Genomic DNA, 19,293 nt, shown 5'->3' on the forward strand with positions numbered 1-19,293 from the left:
TTTCATAGTGGTTATTATTATTTTTTCATCTTACTTTATTGTTTCCTAACTTTATCTTACAGTCTGTGTGGACTACTCAAAGTTTGGTTTAAAATTACTGTTTGATTTAAAGATGTATTTTGTGAGAAGGAAAATAGTGTATTGAGATGTTCCCAAAAGGCTAAGGAAACACAGAAGAGGACGTAACTAAATCTGAATCAGGGCCAGGCGTGGTGGTTCATGCCTATAATCCCTGCACTTTGGGAGGCCGAGGCGGGTAGATCACCTGAGAGGAGTTCAAGACTAGCCTGGCCAACATGGTGAAACCCCGTCTCTACTAAAAATACAAAAATTATCTGGGCATGGCGCTAAGCACCTGTGATCCCAGCGATTCGGGAGGCTGAGGCAGGAGAATTGCTTGAACCCGAGAGGCAGAGGTTGCAGTGAGTTGAGATTATGCCACTGCGCTAGAGCCTGAGCAACAGAGCAAGATTCCATCTCAAATAAAAAGTCTGAATCAAGTAAGGCTTCTGAGGGGAGGCAACATTTGAGTTGGACTAGTAAGTGGCAGAGGGAGGATTTTAATCCTTCAGTTTGTCCCCCCAACTCTAGGTCTCAGCTCTGGACTTCCCGGCTTTCCCAGTTTCCACTCCCAAGTCTACTGTCTGGGCCAATGGGCAGATCAGACCTCATTTGTTTCCTCGGCCTTTCTGACCATGGCAAGTAGGATCATACTAATATTTATATTTTCACACTGACACCAAAATTAATGCCCAATACTCACTGAACACTTACTAGGTACCGGGTCTTTTATTAACAGGGAGATCACATAACTGGTTGTCAAAACAGAGATGCCTTTTTAAAAAACAACTTGATGGGGTATACTGACATACAATAAACTATATATGTTTAGTATATGCAATTTGATAATGGTTAATGTATGTATTCACCAATGAAGCCATCACCACAATCAAGATAACGAACATCTCTGTCACTCCTGAAAGTTTCTTCTTGCCTCTTCATAATCTGTCCCTACTACCTACCAGGCAACCACTAATCTGCCTTCTGTCACTACAGATTAGCTTGTGTTTTCTAGAATTTTATGCAGATGGAATTGTGCAGTGTTTACTCTTTTTTTGTCAGGTTTTATTCACTCCATGTTCTTGCATGCACCAATAGTTCATTCCTTTCCACTGCTGGTTATTATTCCATTGTATGATGCACAACAGTTCATTCATTTGCCTGATGATGGGCACTTCAGTTGTTTTCAGTTTTTGAATATTACCCAATAAAGCTGCTACGAACATTCATATCTAAACAGAATGATGGCTTGAATTTTGACAGGCAGAAAAGGCTGAATTCTTTTTAGCACCAGGAATCCATTTCCGTCTCACTCTGGGTCTTAGCATTCACCATTCTTTATGTTTGGAACCCTCTCCTTTGAACGCCTCATCTGTGCTCCCATTTTCACTGTCAACTGAAAATCTCCATCTCACTCTTCCTGTCTCAGCACAGAACTTGCTTCCTTCCAGAATCACTTCTCTGACCATCAGTGGGTCAGGTACCCCCACGTACGTCCTAGCACAGCATCCTGCACTTTGCCCATGATAGGATTTATCACCCTGTATTGTAATTGCTTCTTTAATGTGTGCCTCTCTCAGGATCTCATTGGGAGCAGGACCATCTTGTATTTATCATGGTATCCACAGAATTTACATTGACTGGAGAAATATGTTCTAAGTGGTTGAATAAATGAGTGAATGAATGAAAAGTAAAGAGTAGGATAAGCACAAAAGGGAATTGAGAATATTCTATAATTAAGTTGTGGGGATGGCTGCACAACTCTATGCATATATTGAAAATCAATGGATTCTACAAACTAAATGAGTGAATTGTATGGAATGTGGACTATATCTCAGTAAAGCTGTTTATAAAAAGAAAATTGAGAAATAGTAAGTCATCCAGATGGAAGAACATATTACATAAGGCTAGAAAGAATCTTTAACATTTCAGCATCAACTCTAAATGTGCTGAAAGATTGAATGATCAAAACTCAACTTACCATCCAAAGTCTTTATCCCAATATTGTCTTCTTACTAGATGCATTTACTTACTTTATTTATTCATTTTTGTTACCAGTTTTCAAAGCATGTTAAGATTCGTTTTCTAAATGCTTTTTTTTTTCCACTTTCCTGCTATGAGCAGCAATCTAATCTAGACTGGGTAGCATAATAATGTAGAAGAAAAGAGGAGCTCATTCCATACTTGCAACCATCACTCTACAGGAGACATGATGCAAATCCGAACTTCTGTTGCCTGCATCAGTGAAGGATCAGTGAGGATTTGGATTTGCCAGGGTGTTAATATGGAGAGGAGCATTTTTGTGGACTTATTGAAGGACAGATTATAACTCAGTTATAAGAGTTATAGTCTGGGCGTAGTGGCTCATGCCTGTAATCCCAACACTTTGGGAGGCCCAGGCAGGTAGATCACCTGAGGTCAGGAATTTGAGACCAGCCTGGCCAACGTAGTGAAACCCCATCTCTACTAACGATACAAAAATTAGCTGGGTGTGGTAGTGCACGTCTGAAATCCCAGCCACTTGGGAGACTGAGGCATGAGAATCACATGAACCAGGGAGGTTGCAGTGAGCCGAGATTGCACCACTGCACTTCAGCCTGGATGACAGAACGAGACTCCATCTCAAAAAAAAAAAAAAAAAAAGTACAATCCACAAAAAAGGCAGAAAGGTATTAATCATCAAAATAATCATGGAAGAAGGCCATGTCCTATGGTGTGAAACTACACAGCGAAGGTGGGTGGCAGCAGGAATATGAGACTAGAGAGGCAAGTTGGTGAAAAATTCTTTTGGTGTAAAATTTCTTTGACCTGAAAGAGGTTTGGATTTTATCCTGTGAATAAGGGACAGCCAACATTGGTTTAAATTAGGTTTTTAAGAAGGAATGAATGACTATAGGGTCATTATGAGGATAAATGCAGTAACAGCTAGGATAGCATTTTGAACCCCTGGGAAGAGAATGTAGAGTAAATCAAAATTTCTTTTACTTATCTAATTTGACCATAGCCTAAATTAGCCTCTCATTTGAATTCAAACTTCCTACACCCATCTCCTTTCTGTCTCTCGCCTTCTCTAAAAGTCTCTGGTTCCAAGCATAGCTTTGAATGTGTCATCTTAAGTGCTCTCAGGACATCTTATTTTGTGTGTTTAGGATCAAGAAGAGATGTGTGCTCTTGGCTCCTCTCCTTCTGGGAGCTATCTTCTATCACCACAGAAATTCGACCTCAAATTGAATGTTATTCAAAGCAATCTGTCTTGAAGGGAGCCATGTTTTAACCACCCCAATTTTTATCTGTTGGTTTGATTTTCATCCATAACTACATCTTTATTTCAACACTTTATTAGATATATATTTCATCCTTATCAGGTTTTTTGCGTGTATGACAATGCATACGTATGCATTATGTGTGTGTTTAGTGTGTATGGGTAGGTGAGGGATTGTATTCCTTTATTTTTACCACAGAACTAATTATAGCAACCTTAATGGCTTAAAGCAACACCCATTTATTAGCTGGGAGTTCTGTAGGTCAAAAATCTGAACAGGCTCAACTGTACAACACACAGGACTGAAATCAAAGTGTCAAATGGGCCAGGTTCTTATTGGGAGGGTCTGGGGAAAAATTCACTTCCAAACTCACATTGTTGACAGAATTCAGTATAAGGATATTCTTTTACATAACTGCAGTGCAATTATCAAAAGATGAAAATTCAGAATTAATAAAACACCATTACATCATCCACTGTAATATTCAAGTTTGATCATTTCTGCCAACAGACCTATTATAGCTATTTTCTTCCCCAGCCAAGGATCCTATCCAGAATCACGTTGCCTTTATTTGTCATGCTCCTTTAGTCTTCTTTAGTCTGTAGTAGTTCTTTAGCTTTTCTTGATCTTTCTTGACACTGACACCTTTTTTAAGATCATAGACCAGTTATTTCCAGAATGTTCCTTAATTTTGATTTTTATTTCCTGATTAAATGTAAGTATTTTCTCAGGAATGCTAGAGACACAATGTTGAGTCCTCCTCCACGGTGCATCACATCAGGAGGCCTGTGATGTTGATTTGTTCCAATATTGGTGATATTTGCTTCCATCATTTGGTTACTGTGTTGTCTTCCAGTTTTCTCCACTGCAAAATGTCGATGTTCCCCTTTGTAAGTAATTTATGGGGAATTACTGTAAGTAATTTACGGGGAATTACTATTATATGTAAATATATGTTCCTCATCAAACTAATTTTAGCATCCAGGGTTGATATTTTAAACTCCATCATTTTCTCCACATTAAAGCATCTTATAGCACCCTACTATAAGGAAGACCTGGTTTATATATTTATTTGTGTCAATATGAACTCATAGATTCTTATTTTACTAAATATAATCATTTATGTATTTACTTATAGTAAAGTTCAATTTGACCCAGATGTGGCCACTGGGGGACCTTTCAACTTGTTCTCCTGCCCTGTTGATATGTCCTCATCATCTCTGAGTACTTTCTAATTTTTTGGTACAGGAAAATGTTGCAGGCTTAGCTTGTATTTAAACCCTAAAAACAACTTTTTCTCCAAAGAGGCCTATTGGGTTTTTAAAATATTATTATTATTTTTTAAATTTTTTGTGGCTACATAGTAGGTATATATATTTATGAAGTACATGAGCTGTTTTGATACAGGCAAGCAATGTGAAATAAGTACATTGTGGAGAATGGGGGGTATCATCCCCTCAAGCATTTATCCTTTGTGTTACAGACAATCCAATTACATTGTTTAAGTTATTTTAAAATATACAACTAAGCTACTATTGACTATAGTCACTCTATTGGTTTTCAGAGGAGAATGTGATTTAGAAACTAGTCATAGCTGTGCTTATTGCTTGTGGTGTCACTTGTGGCCTTTGTGTTGAAGGAGCTTTATTCAATCAATATTGAATCGTATTTTTAAATAGACACCATTTTTTAGGACAACTTTAGATTGCAAGATTACAGAAAAGTTGAGCAGATGGTTAATTTGGACTTCCTTAGCTTTACTTGATGTTCTTTTCCTGGGTTCCATCTAGAATACCATGTTACATGTAGTTGTTACAGCTCTTTAGGCTCCTTTTCACTGCAATAGTTTCTCAGACTTTCCTTGTTTTTATGACCTTGACAGTTTTGAAGAGTATAGGATACTTTACTATTGACTTTTTTTTTTTTTTTTTTTGAGAGTCTCCCTCTGTTGCCCAGGCTGGAGTGCAGTGGCGCTGTCTTGGCTCACTGCAAGCTCTGCCTCCTGGGTTCAAGCGATTCTCCTGCCTCAGTCTCCTGAGTAGCTGGGATTACAGGTGCGCACCACCACACCAAGCTAATTTTTGTATTTTTAGTAGAGATGGGGTTTCACCATGTTGGTCAGGCCGGTCTCAAACTCCTGACCCCGTGATCCACCCACCTTGGCCTCCCAAAGTGCTGGGATTACAGGCGTGAACCACTGCGCCCGGCAGATGTTATGGTTATACTGGGATTGTGTGTTTTTGGAAGAAGACCACAGAAGTAAAGGCCAACTTAAGCACATCATATTAGAAATATATATTATCAACAGGATTTACCACTGTTGAAATTGATCTGGGTCACTTTGCCAGTGTGTTTATCAGGTTTCTCCACTGTAAAGTCACTCTCTCCCATCCCCACCTTTTTATACTGTACTCTTTACAGGGAGATCACTACTGGCAGCCCACACTGTGCTTCCCTCCTTAAGAGCCAAGTATTTCCATAAATTATTTGGAATTATTCTGCCTGGGAGCTTTGTCTCTTCTCTCTCATTTACTTATTCATTTATTCATATCAATATGACCTCATGAATATTTATGTTATACTTTGAGTTATAATCCAACACTACTTAATTTATTTTGTTGCTAAAATTAATGGTTTTCGCTTTGGACATTGAGAGCTCTTTCAGTTGGCTCCTCTGTCCCTTTGACATTCCCCTATCAATTTCATTTGGGTTGATTGGTTTTTGAGCACTTCCTTAGTTTCTGGCACTGTAAGATGCTTCAGGCTTGTGTTGTATATTTCCTTCCCCAGTAAGCTTGCTTTTCACAATAGTATTTGTTAGTAATTCCAAAACTATATTCTATGTAGGTTTGAGAAAATGAGTGATATATTGTGGAGAATGGTACCCAGGTTTTTCACTCTGAGAAAGAAGTTAGAAATATAGAAAGGAGGAAGAGTGGAAGGTACCTTGTGGGTTTGTATAAAAATTTAATATTGCTAAATAAACTCGTGGTTGCAAATTTAAGGATGTCTCTGGTGATACTCCTTGTTTCAAAGTCTGTTTTGCCTAATATTAAAAATGGTTACTCCAGCTTTCTAATACTTACTGCTTTCTTGGTATATCTTTTCCTATCCTTTTATTTTCAGACTCTTTTCATATTAAAAGCAAATTTCTTATAGAGGATAACCATTGGATTTTGTGTTTTTACTGGAAAATCTCTGCCTTTTAATGGAAGTAATTAGTCCATTTACATTTTATACAATTATTTAATCTCAATGCAGTCTTTATCTACTCGACTCCCACTATTCCTTTGCAGTGCTTACTTCTCAGATATCCTGCCTTACAAATTCCAGTCACATCAGAAATTTGTAATTACAACTTCTGCCTTCTTACCTTAGTGAGACCCCAATTCTGCTTGAGCTTCTTCTTCCTGGTCTGCAGCAGAGAAGTCTGAGTGATCATGATATTATTATGGCCCCTATCTTCTGTGTTTTTCTTCTTTCAAAGATTGCAGTACCGTGCTGTCTGTTGTTCAATGCTTTAAAAAGTTGCCTCACATATTTTATCTATTTTTATTGATTGTTTATTTTCTTTTTTAAATTTATAATTATTTTTAGTGGGAGATCAAGTCTAGTAAAGTTACTCTACCATGCTTAGATACACAGATACCCAAGCAATTCACTTTTTCAACTAAATACAACAATTAAAATACCATTGCCATACAATAAAGTCAAGTGTTCTGGTTACCTTAATACATAGGTCATTTTTGCAGATAAATCTCAAATAACTTTTCACTGATAAATTACCTGAATATTTTCAAATAAGACCTTTAACCCTTTTAGCTAGCTATAATTTTGGCCAAAAGCAGGGAAAAAAAAAAGGAAAGATATGTGGTGTAAGTGACAGGATATGGATATTGTCCAAGAACACAGCACTTATATAAGTGTGGTACTTGGCTCTCCACAAGTTCTTTTACATTCTTTTCCATCAGGACTCCTGTTGGTACAGAAGACAGAAACCTAGCTCTAAGTGAATTAAGAATGACTGGCTTATATAAACAACATCTCTGGTATCTGGCTTCAGTTATGTGGTGGGGAATCCATCTCTCTTCATTTTTCAGCTCTCCTTACCCCTGCATTGGCCTTGGCCGACAATTTGACATTAGCAGCTCTTGGCTTATATTCTGCCAGGTTAGCAAGCACAGCAAAAAGATAGTTCCTCCATCAGTCAGTAAATAATTATTGAAAGCCTGATACTTAGGGAATATGGGATATATACAATGATGAACTAGATAACTAATGTGCCTGCCCCCAAACAGCTTACACTCTGGTTAAATGAGAGACCCAGTAAAGATGTGAACAAGTAAAATAATTTGGGACCCTGAAATTAATATGAAAAAGGTAATACAGGAGAATGCAGTAAAGACTACGTGATGGATGCTTGTTTTGGTCATCCAGGACGGCCTATCTGTGTAGGAGACATTTGGCTTAAGACAAAAATGATTATGGAGAAAAAGCAGCAAGAGAATGATCCAAGAAAAAAATATTGCAAATGGAAAGAATGACAAGTGCATGGCTCCTGAGATGGGAACCAACATAGCCTATTTGAGGTATAGAGTGAAGTGAATATGAAGAAATAACAAATGATGAGATAAATCATGTAGGTAGAAATTAGATTATAGTAGCTTTATGGACCATGGTAAGGAGTTTGGATTTAATCCTTGTTACAGTGAAAGTTATTGGAAGTTAGCCAAGTGATGTGATGTTACCCTTTTTTAAAATGATCATCCTGAAGGCTAGTCGAGAGGAATTCCCAACAATAAAGCAGGGCTGAAAGTTATTAGTCTGGCTTGGGTGATGTGCCATTCTTAAATTAGTCACTATGCAATGCTTTAATTGACCCATCTTAGGTTATCCTATTTCTGAGGCCAGATGGTGAATTTGACCCCATCTGAACTACATGGACTGAAACTAGGATGAGGGTGATGTTCTCACATTGAGGTGGTATTTCCAGAAGAAGATTAAATGGATGCTGGGAAGATACAAACAACAAAAACACATCTGCTCATTATTCGGGTTGAGCAAAGAGTGATTACTATTATTGTAAAAGCGTTGGAGCCCTGTTGTATTCTGGAAGTTATTGTTCTTACAGTCAACAGAATTTATCTTGCCAACTTGAGAGATAGCATCTAAACAGTAAACACAAGTCTGGACTCTGAACAAGATTCAGAGTTTCTTATCCACAAACATTTACTGAGTACGGATCTGCACATTTGGGTTCTAAATGATCTTCAAATACAGAAAATCGTATGAAATAAGATGAAGATATGTTTTCTATTATTTTAATTTTATAAATTATAGCCAAAAGTCATAAAAGAGATTACATTTGGAAAAAGAAAATCTTGTTTGTTATTGTGTTCTAACTGGGTGAGTAGAGGTTAAAATACTTGCATTTCTATAGCACAAATATTCCTTATGGGAAATTCAAATGTGTTGCAGTCTTTAAGGATGTACTTCTTGAGCAACTCTGAGGAACTCAAATACAGTAAATCACTAGTATTCCTTGATATTCATCTGAGAATTCTGAGGGAAATAAACTGTGAAATAGTTGCACTGCCAGTAAGGATGCAATAAATTCTCTCTATAAGTAGCAACTCTCCTGAAGGTTGGAGGAAAAATTGCTAATGCCACACCCAGGGGAAAAACAGAGGAAATGAAAGAAGATTCCAAAAATTACAGATCACCAAATCTCATCACATCATCTCAATTCCAGGAAAAGTGACTGAGGGTTTAATTAAGTTTGGATTCCTGAATAAGTTAACGAGAAAGAGTTTTACTCACAGAATTTCCACATAGCATTTGAAGTTGTATAAGAAAACCTATCTTAAGGAAAAACTGGTCTACCTAGCTGGGAACTTTTATAAAATTCATAAAAAATGTCTGGTTTCTTTTATGGCATCTCTGCTTCTGTGACTAAGGTCGGAGTATGAATAATTCAAAACACTTCTTTTTTCTTAATAAACAAAGTGTTTGATGTTTGGGAGGACAGTGATTTTGGTGTCCCACCTGATAAAGTCTCTTGTCTATTATTAGATTGCATCATCTACTGGTCAAAACAGGTAGTCATCATTCTTATCCACAAGCATTTATTGAGTGCTTATCTGCAAAAAGGACTGTGTTAGATGTGGAGGCATGAAGAAGCATGTGCCCTATCTGTAAAAAACCTGGTTAGAACATCATGGCATTCGTAATTCAGAGAGGAGAGAGAGTGTGGGTTTGGTGGCCATGCTTGTATCATTAAGGATGGTACATTATTTGAAGAAATAAGTAGCTGTCCAATCCATGTACAGAAGAGGAGTATGTGACTGGGGCCATGCCATTTTTGCTTTGTCTTCAGTTTCTACATGTTCCTCCTGGGTTAGTTCTTTTATTGCTACAATTTCAAATCCTCTTTCTATGTGTTAATGATGGCATGCTTTATGTTTCTAGTCCATCCTCTCTCTACAGAAGATTCACATTCTGTTTCCTACTGCATATCTCTAACATGAGAACTTTAACTTCAATGTGTCCAAAACTCAATGCATTTTTTCCCTATACTTGCTTTTCCTTTAATATTCCATGTGTTGGTTAAGGGCACCACCAGTCGCTACCAGTTTAAGCCTGAATCTCAGAATCATTATGGACTGTATTCTCCTTATACTTCCTTTACCCCATTGGCTTCCAAATTCTGACAATTTGACTTCCACTTGTTTCCTACTATATCCCCCTTTGCATTTGGTAATTACTTGTATTGAAGCACTAGTCACATGGTGTTATATGTGTGGATTTGCACATGTGTATGTGAACTCTGGGTAGAGCCTACGGTTTCTCAGTCTTTGATCCCATTCCCAGTGCCTAATGCTATACTTGGACCATGGGAGTTGCACATGAAATGCTTGTTGAAGGAATTGTGTGTTAGACATCTATTATTTATTCAATCAGTTATTTAATAATTCACCCAACTTACATTTCTGGAGGACTTGCTATGTGATGAGAATTGTGCTTTCTTGACATTGCAGACATAAGGATGATGGAAACATCATCTGTACTCTCTGGTAGCTCGTAGAGGACAAGAAAGAACAGACACACAAACAAATAAGATTGAAAAATTAAAGTCAGATGAACCCAGTAATCTTAACATTTGTCTTTTCCTGTCTCAGCATGTGCATATATGTGTGTGTCATCTTATTTGATAGTGATGTTGTATATTTTGCAACGATTCTCTCTCTCTGTCTCTCATGTTATTTCAATGTGGCATCGGTTAAAATGTGTTAAAATCTCAGGTTGAATTGTCACTAAAAAAGGACTTTGAAGAATAAAATCATTTTCTCTTAAAAGGGCATGTTCCTGTGAATATGAATCCTGGCTGTGAAAATGAAAACACCATGGGATCTTATAATTAAAGCAAATCTTGATAAAAATAAAAATTCATCTCACAACTACCCACACTTGAGCATAAATCAAGATGCAGTGAATTTAGGGACTGTAGCCAAGACGTTAGCGATAAAAATCTCAGAATATTGATTATTCTAGGTACACTGAAAATTGACTTAAGAAATTAATTAAATACCCTAGGAAGAGGAAAAAACATTAGCAAACTTTAGTCTTTCCCAGAAATCATCTTATCTCAATCACTGTCTTTCAAGAAGAGGCTCTTTCAGGTAAGTGCTAAGCTTTACCCTGCGTTTCCCTTGTTGTCTGACCACCTCCAGATCCACTTTGAAGACTTTTTTTTTAAGGTCAAGTAAGTTCTAGTAGCCCTTTTGAAGTATAAAAACAGAAGAATATTCTTCAGGTTGAACCAGCTTGCAGGTTATTATACTGCCACTAAAAAATCGAAAAGGTTCGTGATGAGTTTCCAAAATGGAATTAGTCTGCACAATGACAAAACCCAAATGTTCTCTGTGTTCAGAATGGGAGAAATGCTATTCCATTTTTTTTCACAGGCAGGTTACAACACAAAGTAGGCAAGCTACATTGGATCAGCAGTTAGTACAATATCTCATTTTAGCGCAACATTAAAGTGCTTAAAACCTCCCTACTCCAAATCCTGCCACACTCAATCTTAGTAAACGCTGCCTTTTACTTCATCCTAAAGTTGCAGCCATTGAGTTTGATGTCCCTTAACTGTCCTGCCAAAATTCATCTATATCCACTTCTGCCCTCTAATCCATTTCTTTCATTTTAGAGGCTATGGGAAGGGACCACCACATTGGGACTTGTTTGCTGCTTATAAGAGAGTCTAGGAAAAAAAATGGCTTAAACAAGATAGAGAGTTCTTTTCCTACATATCACTAAGATCAGGAAGAGATATTCTACTTAGGTAGAGCTGGTGCAGAAGCTCTGTGGTGACAACAGTGGCCCAGGTGTCTTTGATTCTTCTGTTTCTCCTTACTTAACACTTAACTTTCATCCAAAGACTTGCCTCATGGTATTAAATAAAAATGGGACTGTAACTCTAGCCATCGTGTCCACATGCCTGGAGGTAGGGAGGAGGAAAGGCGAAAAAAAGTCCAAAAGATATCTTCCCACTTAGTCATCTTTTAAAGGAGATTTCCTGGACTCAACAATTTCTGCTTATATCTCACTGGTCAGCATTCTGTTGCATGGCCAGCCCTATCTGCAAGGAAAGATGAGACAGAAATCCTTTAAAACTTGGCATATCACCACCTTTAAAAAAAAGGATTCTGTCAGAAAGATAAAAGGTAACAATGAATTTGAGTAGGCAACTCATAGTCACTGCCATAATATCTTAGACCATTTCTTCTGTCCTCAAACGCTCCCTGTGTTGAAATGCTAAAAAGACAACAACGAGAAAAAAGAACTGAAGCTTTGGAATGCGACAAAGGTGAACTCAGACAAATACTGAGTTCGTGACTAATTAGCTCTTGGATCCTGCTCAGGTTATTTAAAATGCCCAAGCCTTAGTCTCTTCATGTATAAAACAGAGATGAAAACACCTATTGTGAACAACCTGTTTGGGAACATTGATCTAAAGAACTGGAACATAATCATTTGTAGATATATAAAAACCGTAAAATGCTTTGATTCTTATTGAAACAACATGTCCATGCTTTCTTTTTGCCCCTGCAGAAAACTTTGTTTCCCACCTGTCAAGTAAATATGAATGTGTCCAGGTTTCATTATTGGCTCACTGATCTCTTTATTCTGTGTTTCTCATCCATTATCTTGGTTTCAGTTAGCACTCAAATGATGATGCCTCTGAGCTCATACTTCAGACTCAGATTTCAGACTCACTCCTGGGGTTCTTCAACTTCAGACTCACCCCTGGGTATCTCCAAAGTATCTGTAGTGAGTTGAATAGTGAACCCCCAAAATGCTGCAGGACTTTTCCTCGTCACTTTTCCAGCTGGGGATCTCTGTGGCTGGCGATGTCCCCACCCAGGCCATGCTTGGCCCCAGGCCTGCCACAGGAGGCACCCTGTCAACTAGGCCCACTGTGCTGTGCATGGCTTGCACACCAGCCTGGATCCTGCACTTATCACAGGATCCTCGCTCAGCCCCTTGGCTGGGTCAGGCATGCCCCAGCCCACCTGTGTTATAGCTCATACCCACATTCAGTGGTTCCTGAGACCTTGTCTCATGTTCAAGAATAATGGGATTATGCTCACAATTGAAGGGTGAGGAGGGTGGAGAAGAATTTTATTGAGCGACAGAACAGCTCTCAGTGGAGAGGGGATGCAAGGGTGATTCCTCCACTCAAAGTCAGGTGGTCTCTTCCCCCAGTATGGCTGGGTCCAGGACTTTTGTGGGCTCAGAATGGAGGAATGCATGCTGATTGGTTTGTGAGTATGCAAAAAAGCTAAAATGAAGACACCACTCAAAAATGAGCAAAACAATGTGAAAAAACAATTAGGGAAGAGCATAGGTATATGTAAAATAGGTAAAGGCTGAGGATCAATCAGAAGAAAGCACACCAAACAGGAAGAGGTATTCTCAATCTGGTCTGTGGATTTGACTTGTAGCTTGGCTTTCAGGCTTTGAACTGTCTTTTGCTTGAAGGTGGAGTTTCACCGGGGACCTGTCCCTACCTATCTGGGCATTTGACTGCCTCCTGCTGCTCTGAAAATGATATGCCCCCCAGAAACTCAGAACGTGACTTTATGTGGAATAAGGGTCCTTGTAGGTGGAATTGAGGTAATGTTCTTGAGAGGAGATCATCCTGGATTAGAGTGTGACCTAAATTCAATGACAGGTATCCTTACAGGAGAGAACAAAAAGAAGACACACAGACATAGGGGAGAAGACCAAGTGAAGACAGGCACAGATTGGAAAGTTGCATCTCCAAGCCAAGGAACACTAAGAATTGCTGGCAGCCGGCAAAAGGTAGAAGAGAGATATGGAACGAAGTCTCCCTCATGTCTTCAAGAAAAATACAACCCTGTTGACACCTTCACTTTGGACTTCTGGCCTTCAGAAACTCTGTGGGAATAAAATTCTATTATTTTAAACCACCAAGTTTGTAGTAATTTGTTATGGCAGCCCTAAATATTATCTAATCCAATATCTCAAACTGAACTAGTCATTTGATTCTATGAATGCCTTTCTCTGCCCACACTTTCTAACTTATTTTGTGACACCACTATCACATAGACAACACAGCTTGTTATCCTTGACTTCACGCCCACCATTGGCTCCAACCAATTGCCAAACTTTACATCTGATTAATTCTCCCATCTAGCCTTCTTCTCCAAAGTCATTTGCTACTTCTCTGGGTTCACGCTATTGTTATCTTTTCTGGACTTGTACAAGAACTTCTCAATGTGCCTCCTTACTCCTCATATTATCCCACTCAAATACAGCATCTACACATTTGTCAGAGAGATCTAGCCCAAATGTAAAACCAACCATGAGCCTGACTTGTTTAAAACTCTGTGATGGGGCTTTGTTCTCTTCTGGATGAAGCCCAAGATCGTGCCACGGTCACCCTGCACAGTCCAACTTACCTATGTCCCTTTGTACATGCCATCCCTGCTCCTGGCATATTCTCCTGTTCAGGAGGGTGTACCAACCTTGCCATCTAATGTCATTTACTATACATTATGACTTACCTTGTGCATCACTTTGTCTAAGAAGTCTAACTGATCCCTCTCCCAGGTAGGCACATTCCTCTGAGCACTGATAGTACCCTAGATGCTTTCCTTGATCTGCATGCTTTGCATGAGGTATTAAATTTAAACAAATTCATTATTGTGATAAATAAAATAAACAGTTTAACTGTCCTGCTAGTTTGAGCTCCTTGAAGACGGGAAACCTTCTCCTTTACCTTCTTATCTCCATAAACCTGCACAATGCTTGGTGGATGCTGGTGCCTGGTAGGTCCTCAAGAAATGACTGTTGAAGTACTGAAGAGCTTAAATATTTCCCCTATTAAACTATCAATTCTCTGTCTCCATCCTTGGCACTCCCATTCAATTAGTAACATTGATGTCATCTCAAATCTTTTTCCTTACTGTCCATTGCAGTCAATTCATCCCAAGTCCGTAATTTCTTCTTTAATCAGAGAAGGTCTCTACAGAGACCTGAAGGACCAGTAGTTTAATGTACAGTCTCCAGAGTCAGAGAGTCTTGATCAAATCCTGGCCTTGCCACTTCCTAAGTCTATGACCCTGACCAACTTATTTAAACTCCCCAGGCTTCTTCTATGCATCCGTAAAATGGGGATGATCATAGTACCTACCTCACACAATCACTACCATTTACTGGTCACTAAGAAAAAGGGATGTGATAAAGGTAGGGGAGTATAGCAGATGAATTGAGAATTATACTGCTCTTTTCCTGACTTCAGTTTTCCATATAACTTTAGTAACTCTGTGACATAGATACAGTCTTTGAGGTATATGTTAGTTTATTAATTATTGCTTTCCAGTGGTGCAATAATCTTTTGCCCATTCCTCCATGTGATCTGCAAGCTTGTCCAGGCCAGAACCACTTATATTTTTCCAGAATAATTTTATGAGACTCTTAGTTATTCTACTTCTTCTTACTATGTTTCATTCTTACCCTTAACATTGCATGCCCTGTTTTTTTTTTTTTTTTATTATACTTTAAGTTCTAGGGTACATGTGCATAATGTGCAGGTTTGTTACATATGTATACTTGTGCAATGTTGGTGTGCTGCACCCATCAACTCGTCAGCACCCATCAATTCATCATTTATATCAGGTATAACTCCCCATTGCAATCCCTCCCCCCTCCCCCCTCCCCATGATAAGCCCAGTGTGTGATGTTCCCCTTCCCGAGTCCAAGTGATCTCATTGTTCAGTTCCCACCTATGAGTGAGAACATGCGGTGTTTGGTTTTCTCTTCTTGTGATAGTTTGCTAAGAATGATGGTTTCCAGCTGCATCCATGTCCCTACAAAGGACGCAAACTCATCCTTTTTTATGGCTGCATAGTATTCCATGGTGTATATGTGCCACATTTTCTTAATCCAGTCTGTCACAGATGGACATTTGGGTTGATTCCAAGTCTTTGCTATTGTGAATAGTGCCGCAATAAACATACGTGTGCATGTGTCTTTGTAGTAGAATAATTTATAATCCTTTGGGTATATACCCAGTAGTGGGATGGCTGGGTCATATGGTACATCTAGTTCTAGATCCTTGAGGAATCGCCATACTGTTTTCCATAATGGTTGAACTAGTTTACAATCCCACCAACAGTGTAAAAGTGTTCCTATTTCTCCACATCCTCTCCAACACTTGTTGTTTCCTGATTTTTTAATGATGGCCATTCTAACTGGTGTGAGATGGTATCTCATTGTGGTTTTGATTTGCATTTCTCTGATGGCGAGTGATGATGAGCATTTTTTCATGTGTCTGTTGGCTGTATGAATGTCTTCTTTTGAGAAATGTCTGTTCATATCCTTTGCCCACTTTTTGATGGGGTTGTTTGTTTTTTTCTTGTATATTTGTTTGAGTTCTTTGTAGATTCTGGATATTAGCCCTTTGTCAGACGAGTAGATTGCAAAAATTTTCTCCCATTCTGTAGGTTGCCTGTTCACTCTGATGGTAGTTTCTTTTGCTGTGCAGAAGCTCTTTAGTTTAATGAGATCCCATTTGTCAATTTTGGCTTTTGCTGCCGTTGCTTTTGGTGTTTTAGACATGAAGTCCTTGCCCATGCCTATGTCCTGAATGGTACTACCTAGATTTTCTTCTAGGGTTTTTATGGTATTAGGTCTAACATTTAAGTCTCTAATCCATCTTGAATTAATCTTCGTATAAGGAGTAAGGAAAGGATCCAGTTTCAGCTTTCTACTTATGTGCATGCCCTGTTTTTATACGAAGTATTAGATTCCTGTTCCAAGGTGTCATTTTGGTCAGAATACCCCTTCTTATAAAAAATGTCTAAAAAGCCTCTAGTTTTCCATCAAATTAAAGTAAAATGCTTCCTCCTAGGCCTCAAGGTTCTTATCAAATTGTTTTTCCCACAACACTGCTCTGACTTCCTGACCCTCTCAGTTACTGTGCACTTCATACAACGTCCCTGATAGTTGCCTCAGAGCCACTATACATTTTTAGTCAAGATAATGTTTTGGAAAAATATGAATGCCCTTATCTCCTTTGCATTTTTAGGTTCATGATCTTCCCTCTAGTGAGGTTAAGGCATCCATCCACCAAGAGAAAATAAAATTTTACCCTAAGAAATAATTGAGAAGGAACAAGGTAATGTTGAAAATCTGACATTCAAAGTAGAAATTATCAGTAGGAAAAGAGCTTGCGGTCAGGTTTTCTGAGCAGGAAAAAATTTTCAAAATTCTCCTAGTTTCTATCTATTAGTAAAAAGATCAAAACTCAGAGGACAAATGGAGTGAGTTCTATGATAACTAGCCCATGTGGTTTGTTGCCCTGGCTGGAAAGAATATACAACAGTGGAAGAGGGAAAAGCCCATTTTTTGTAGCTTTAGTGGCCGTGAAAAGTGAATGGCACATGGAGCTAAAGCAATCAGTTAAGTCTGTATAATTCAGACACGGGTTGTAAGAAAGATATCTGATAAATTTTGGGATATGCTGCCCTGGTTCCTGGCTTCTATTCTGTGAATAACATCAACAACTATGTCACATAGAGTTTTGAGGTTTTGTATTTTATGTCTTTTCAATTTCATTTTCTCTTTCTTGTAAAGCTGTGAGATCCTCCAGGGCAAAATAAAAAACAAAAAACAAAAAAACAAACTTCCCATACCCCATGGTTTGGCTTCTGAATTTTCAGTACCAAAGAATGGGGAGTATATTTCCAATAACCATGGGAATCATCATTGAACTACTGGGTAGAGATTGCAAGATGAAAATACATCAATAAAACTTGAGAAAGAAAGATGTAAGATCCTTATTTATGCCTTCAGGCTAACAAATATTCATTGCCTTTCAAAGATTTATGGCCATGATGGGTATGTGAGGAAAGTCCACATTTAGTCTCCTATAGGTTGGTTTAAATCTTTCTGCAAAGCAATTTCATATGTTGCATATAAGAGCCCTAAGATTAACTGAGAATCAGAACAACTATTTATGCTAAGAGTTATTGAAATGGTTATGTGAACTGTGGCCAGATAGATTTAGTAATAAATAATTTATGAAAAGGCAGAAGGGGTAAACATAGTTTGAATAAATTGATTAATCTTTTATTATCAGAGTTTTGAACTATATGCCAGAAAGCATGCTTGCACTAGGCTCCCAGAAATAAATGATATTCTGTACCTTTACATAGCTAATGCTTATGGAACACTATTCTAAATATATCAATGAAAATGTATTAATTCTCACCACAACTTCAGGATATATGAACTATTATTGGCCCTTTCCAGATGTTCAAGGTTGCACAGTTAGTAATCACTGAAGCTGGCATGTGAATCAAAGCAACCTGGCTCTGGAGTTTGTATTCTTTACTAATGTGGTTTACAGTCTGTAATGTGGTCATTTGGATATGCACAGGGTTGGCACCAGAGAAATCTGGGAAAATACCAGAAGAAAATTTAAAAGAATATTTATCTCTCTTGAGATGGGGAAGGTCTTTCTAAGCATGAACCAAGCCCAGAAGCCATAAAAGAAAAGATTGACATATTTGGCTATATGACAAACAAGAACCTTGACGTAGTCAAAGAAGCCACACATGAAGTTAAAATGTAAATGCCTACTTGGGGAAAAAGATTTGCCACCTACCCATAAAGAAGGTAATGATGTTTAAAGAAATCCTATAAATCAATGGAAAAAGAACAAGCCAAAGAGGTAAGAAATAAATCAGGAGAAGGCAAATCAAAGAAGACAAAACACAATGGCCACACACCCATACAAAACGATGCTTAATAGCGCTAACTTAATATCACTAATAATCAGAGCAAATGAAAGTTTGAGATACTTTCAGCTTTTTAATTTGCAAACATTCAAAATTTGATATCAGAATTACATTAAGATGTGAATACACATCCTTGTTTGACTCAGAGATAGGAAAGCCTCAATCGGATTCTCAGGAATGAAACAGTGTGCAATGATTTGGAAATTCCAGTAATAATTATTGAAAGAGCCATATTAATTTTTCTCTATCTGTTGAAATTAAGTGATAGTTTTTCATTGATAAACCCATAACTAAATAAGAAAGCTACAACAAAACACAAAAATCTAACATACTTATAATGGTTATTCCATACTCTCCTGGGAAACTACAGCTTTGCTATTCATTAGATACTTCCTCTCATGATTATGGATGCCTTCATGGAGACAACATTTGTAACCACAGGCTATTTTTTTGCTTTATTTTTACACATAAGACATGTGCTATTCCAAAGACCAGAATTAATCAGGAGTTTCTGAAAATCTGAAGTGTGACACATATGTAGAATTAACACCTGTTCCTATTATTGTACATAATCAAATCTCTGGAGTTTTTTGAAGGCATATGCTTGGTACTTTAGGTAGGGGCCGTATAACAATTTTCTT

This window comes from Colobus angolensis, unplaced genomic scaffold (genome assembly GCF_000951035.1).
Source record: "Colobus angolensis palliatus isolate OR3802 unplaced genomic scaffold, Cang.pa_1.0 Scaffold198, whole genome shotgun sequence".
Taxonomy (NCBI): domain Eukaryota; kingdom Metazoa; phylum Chordata; class Mammalia; order Primates; family Cercopithecidae; genus Colobus; species Colobus angolensis.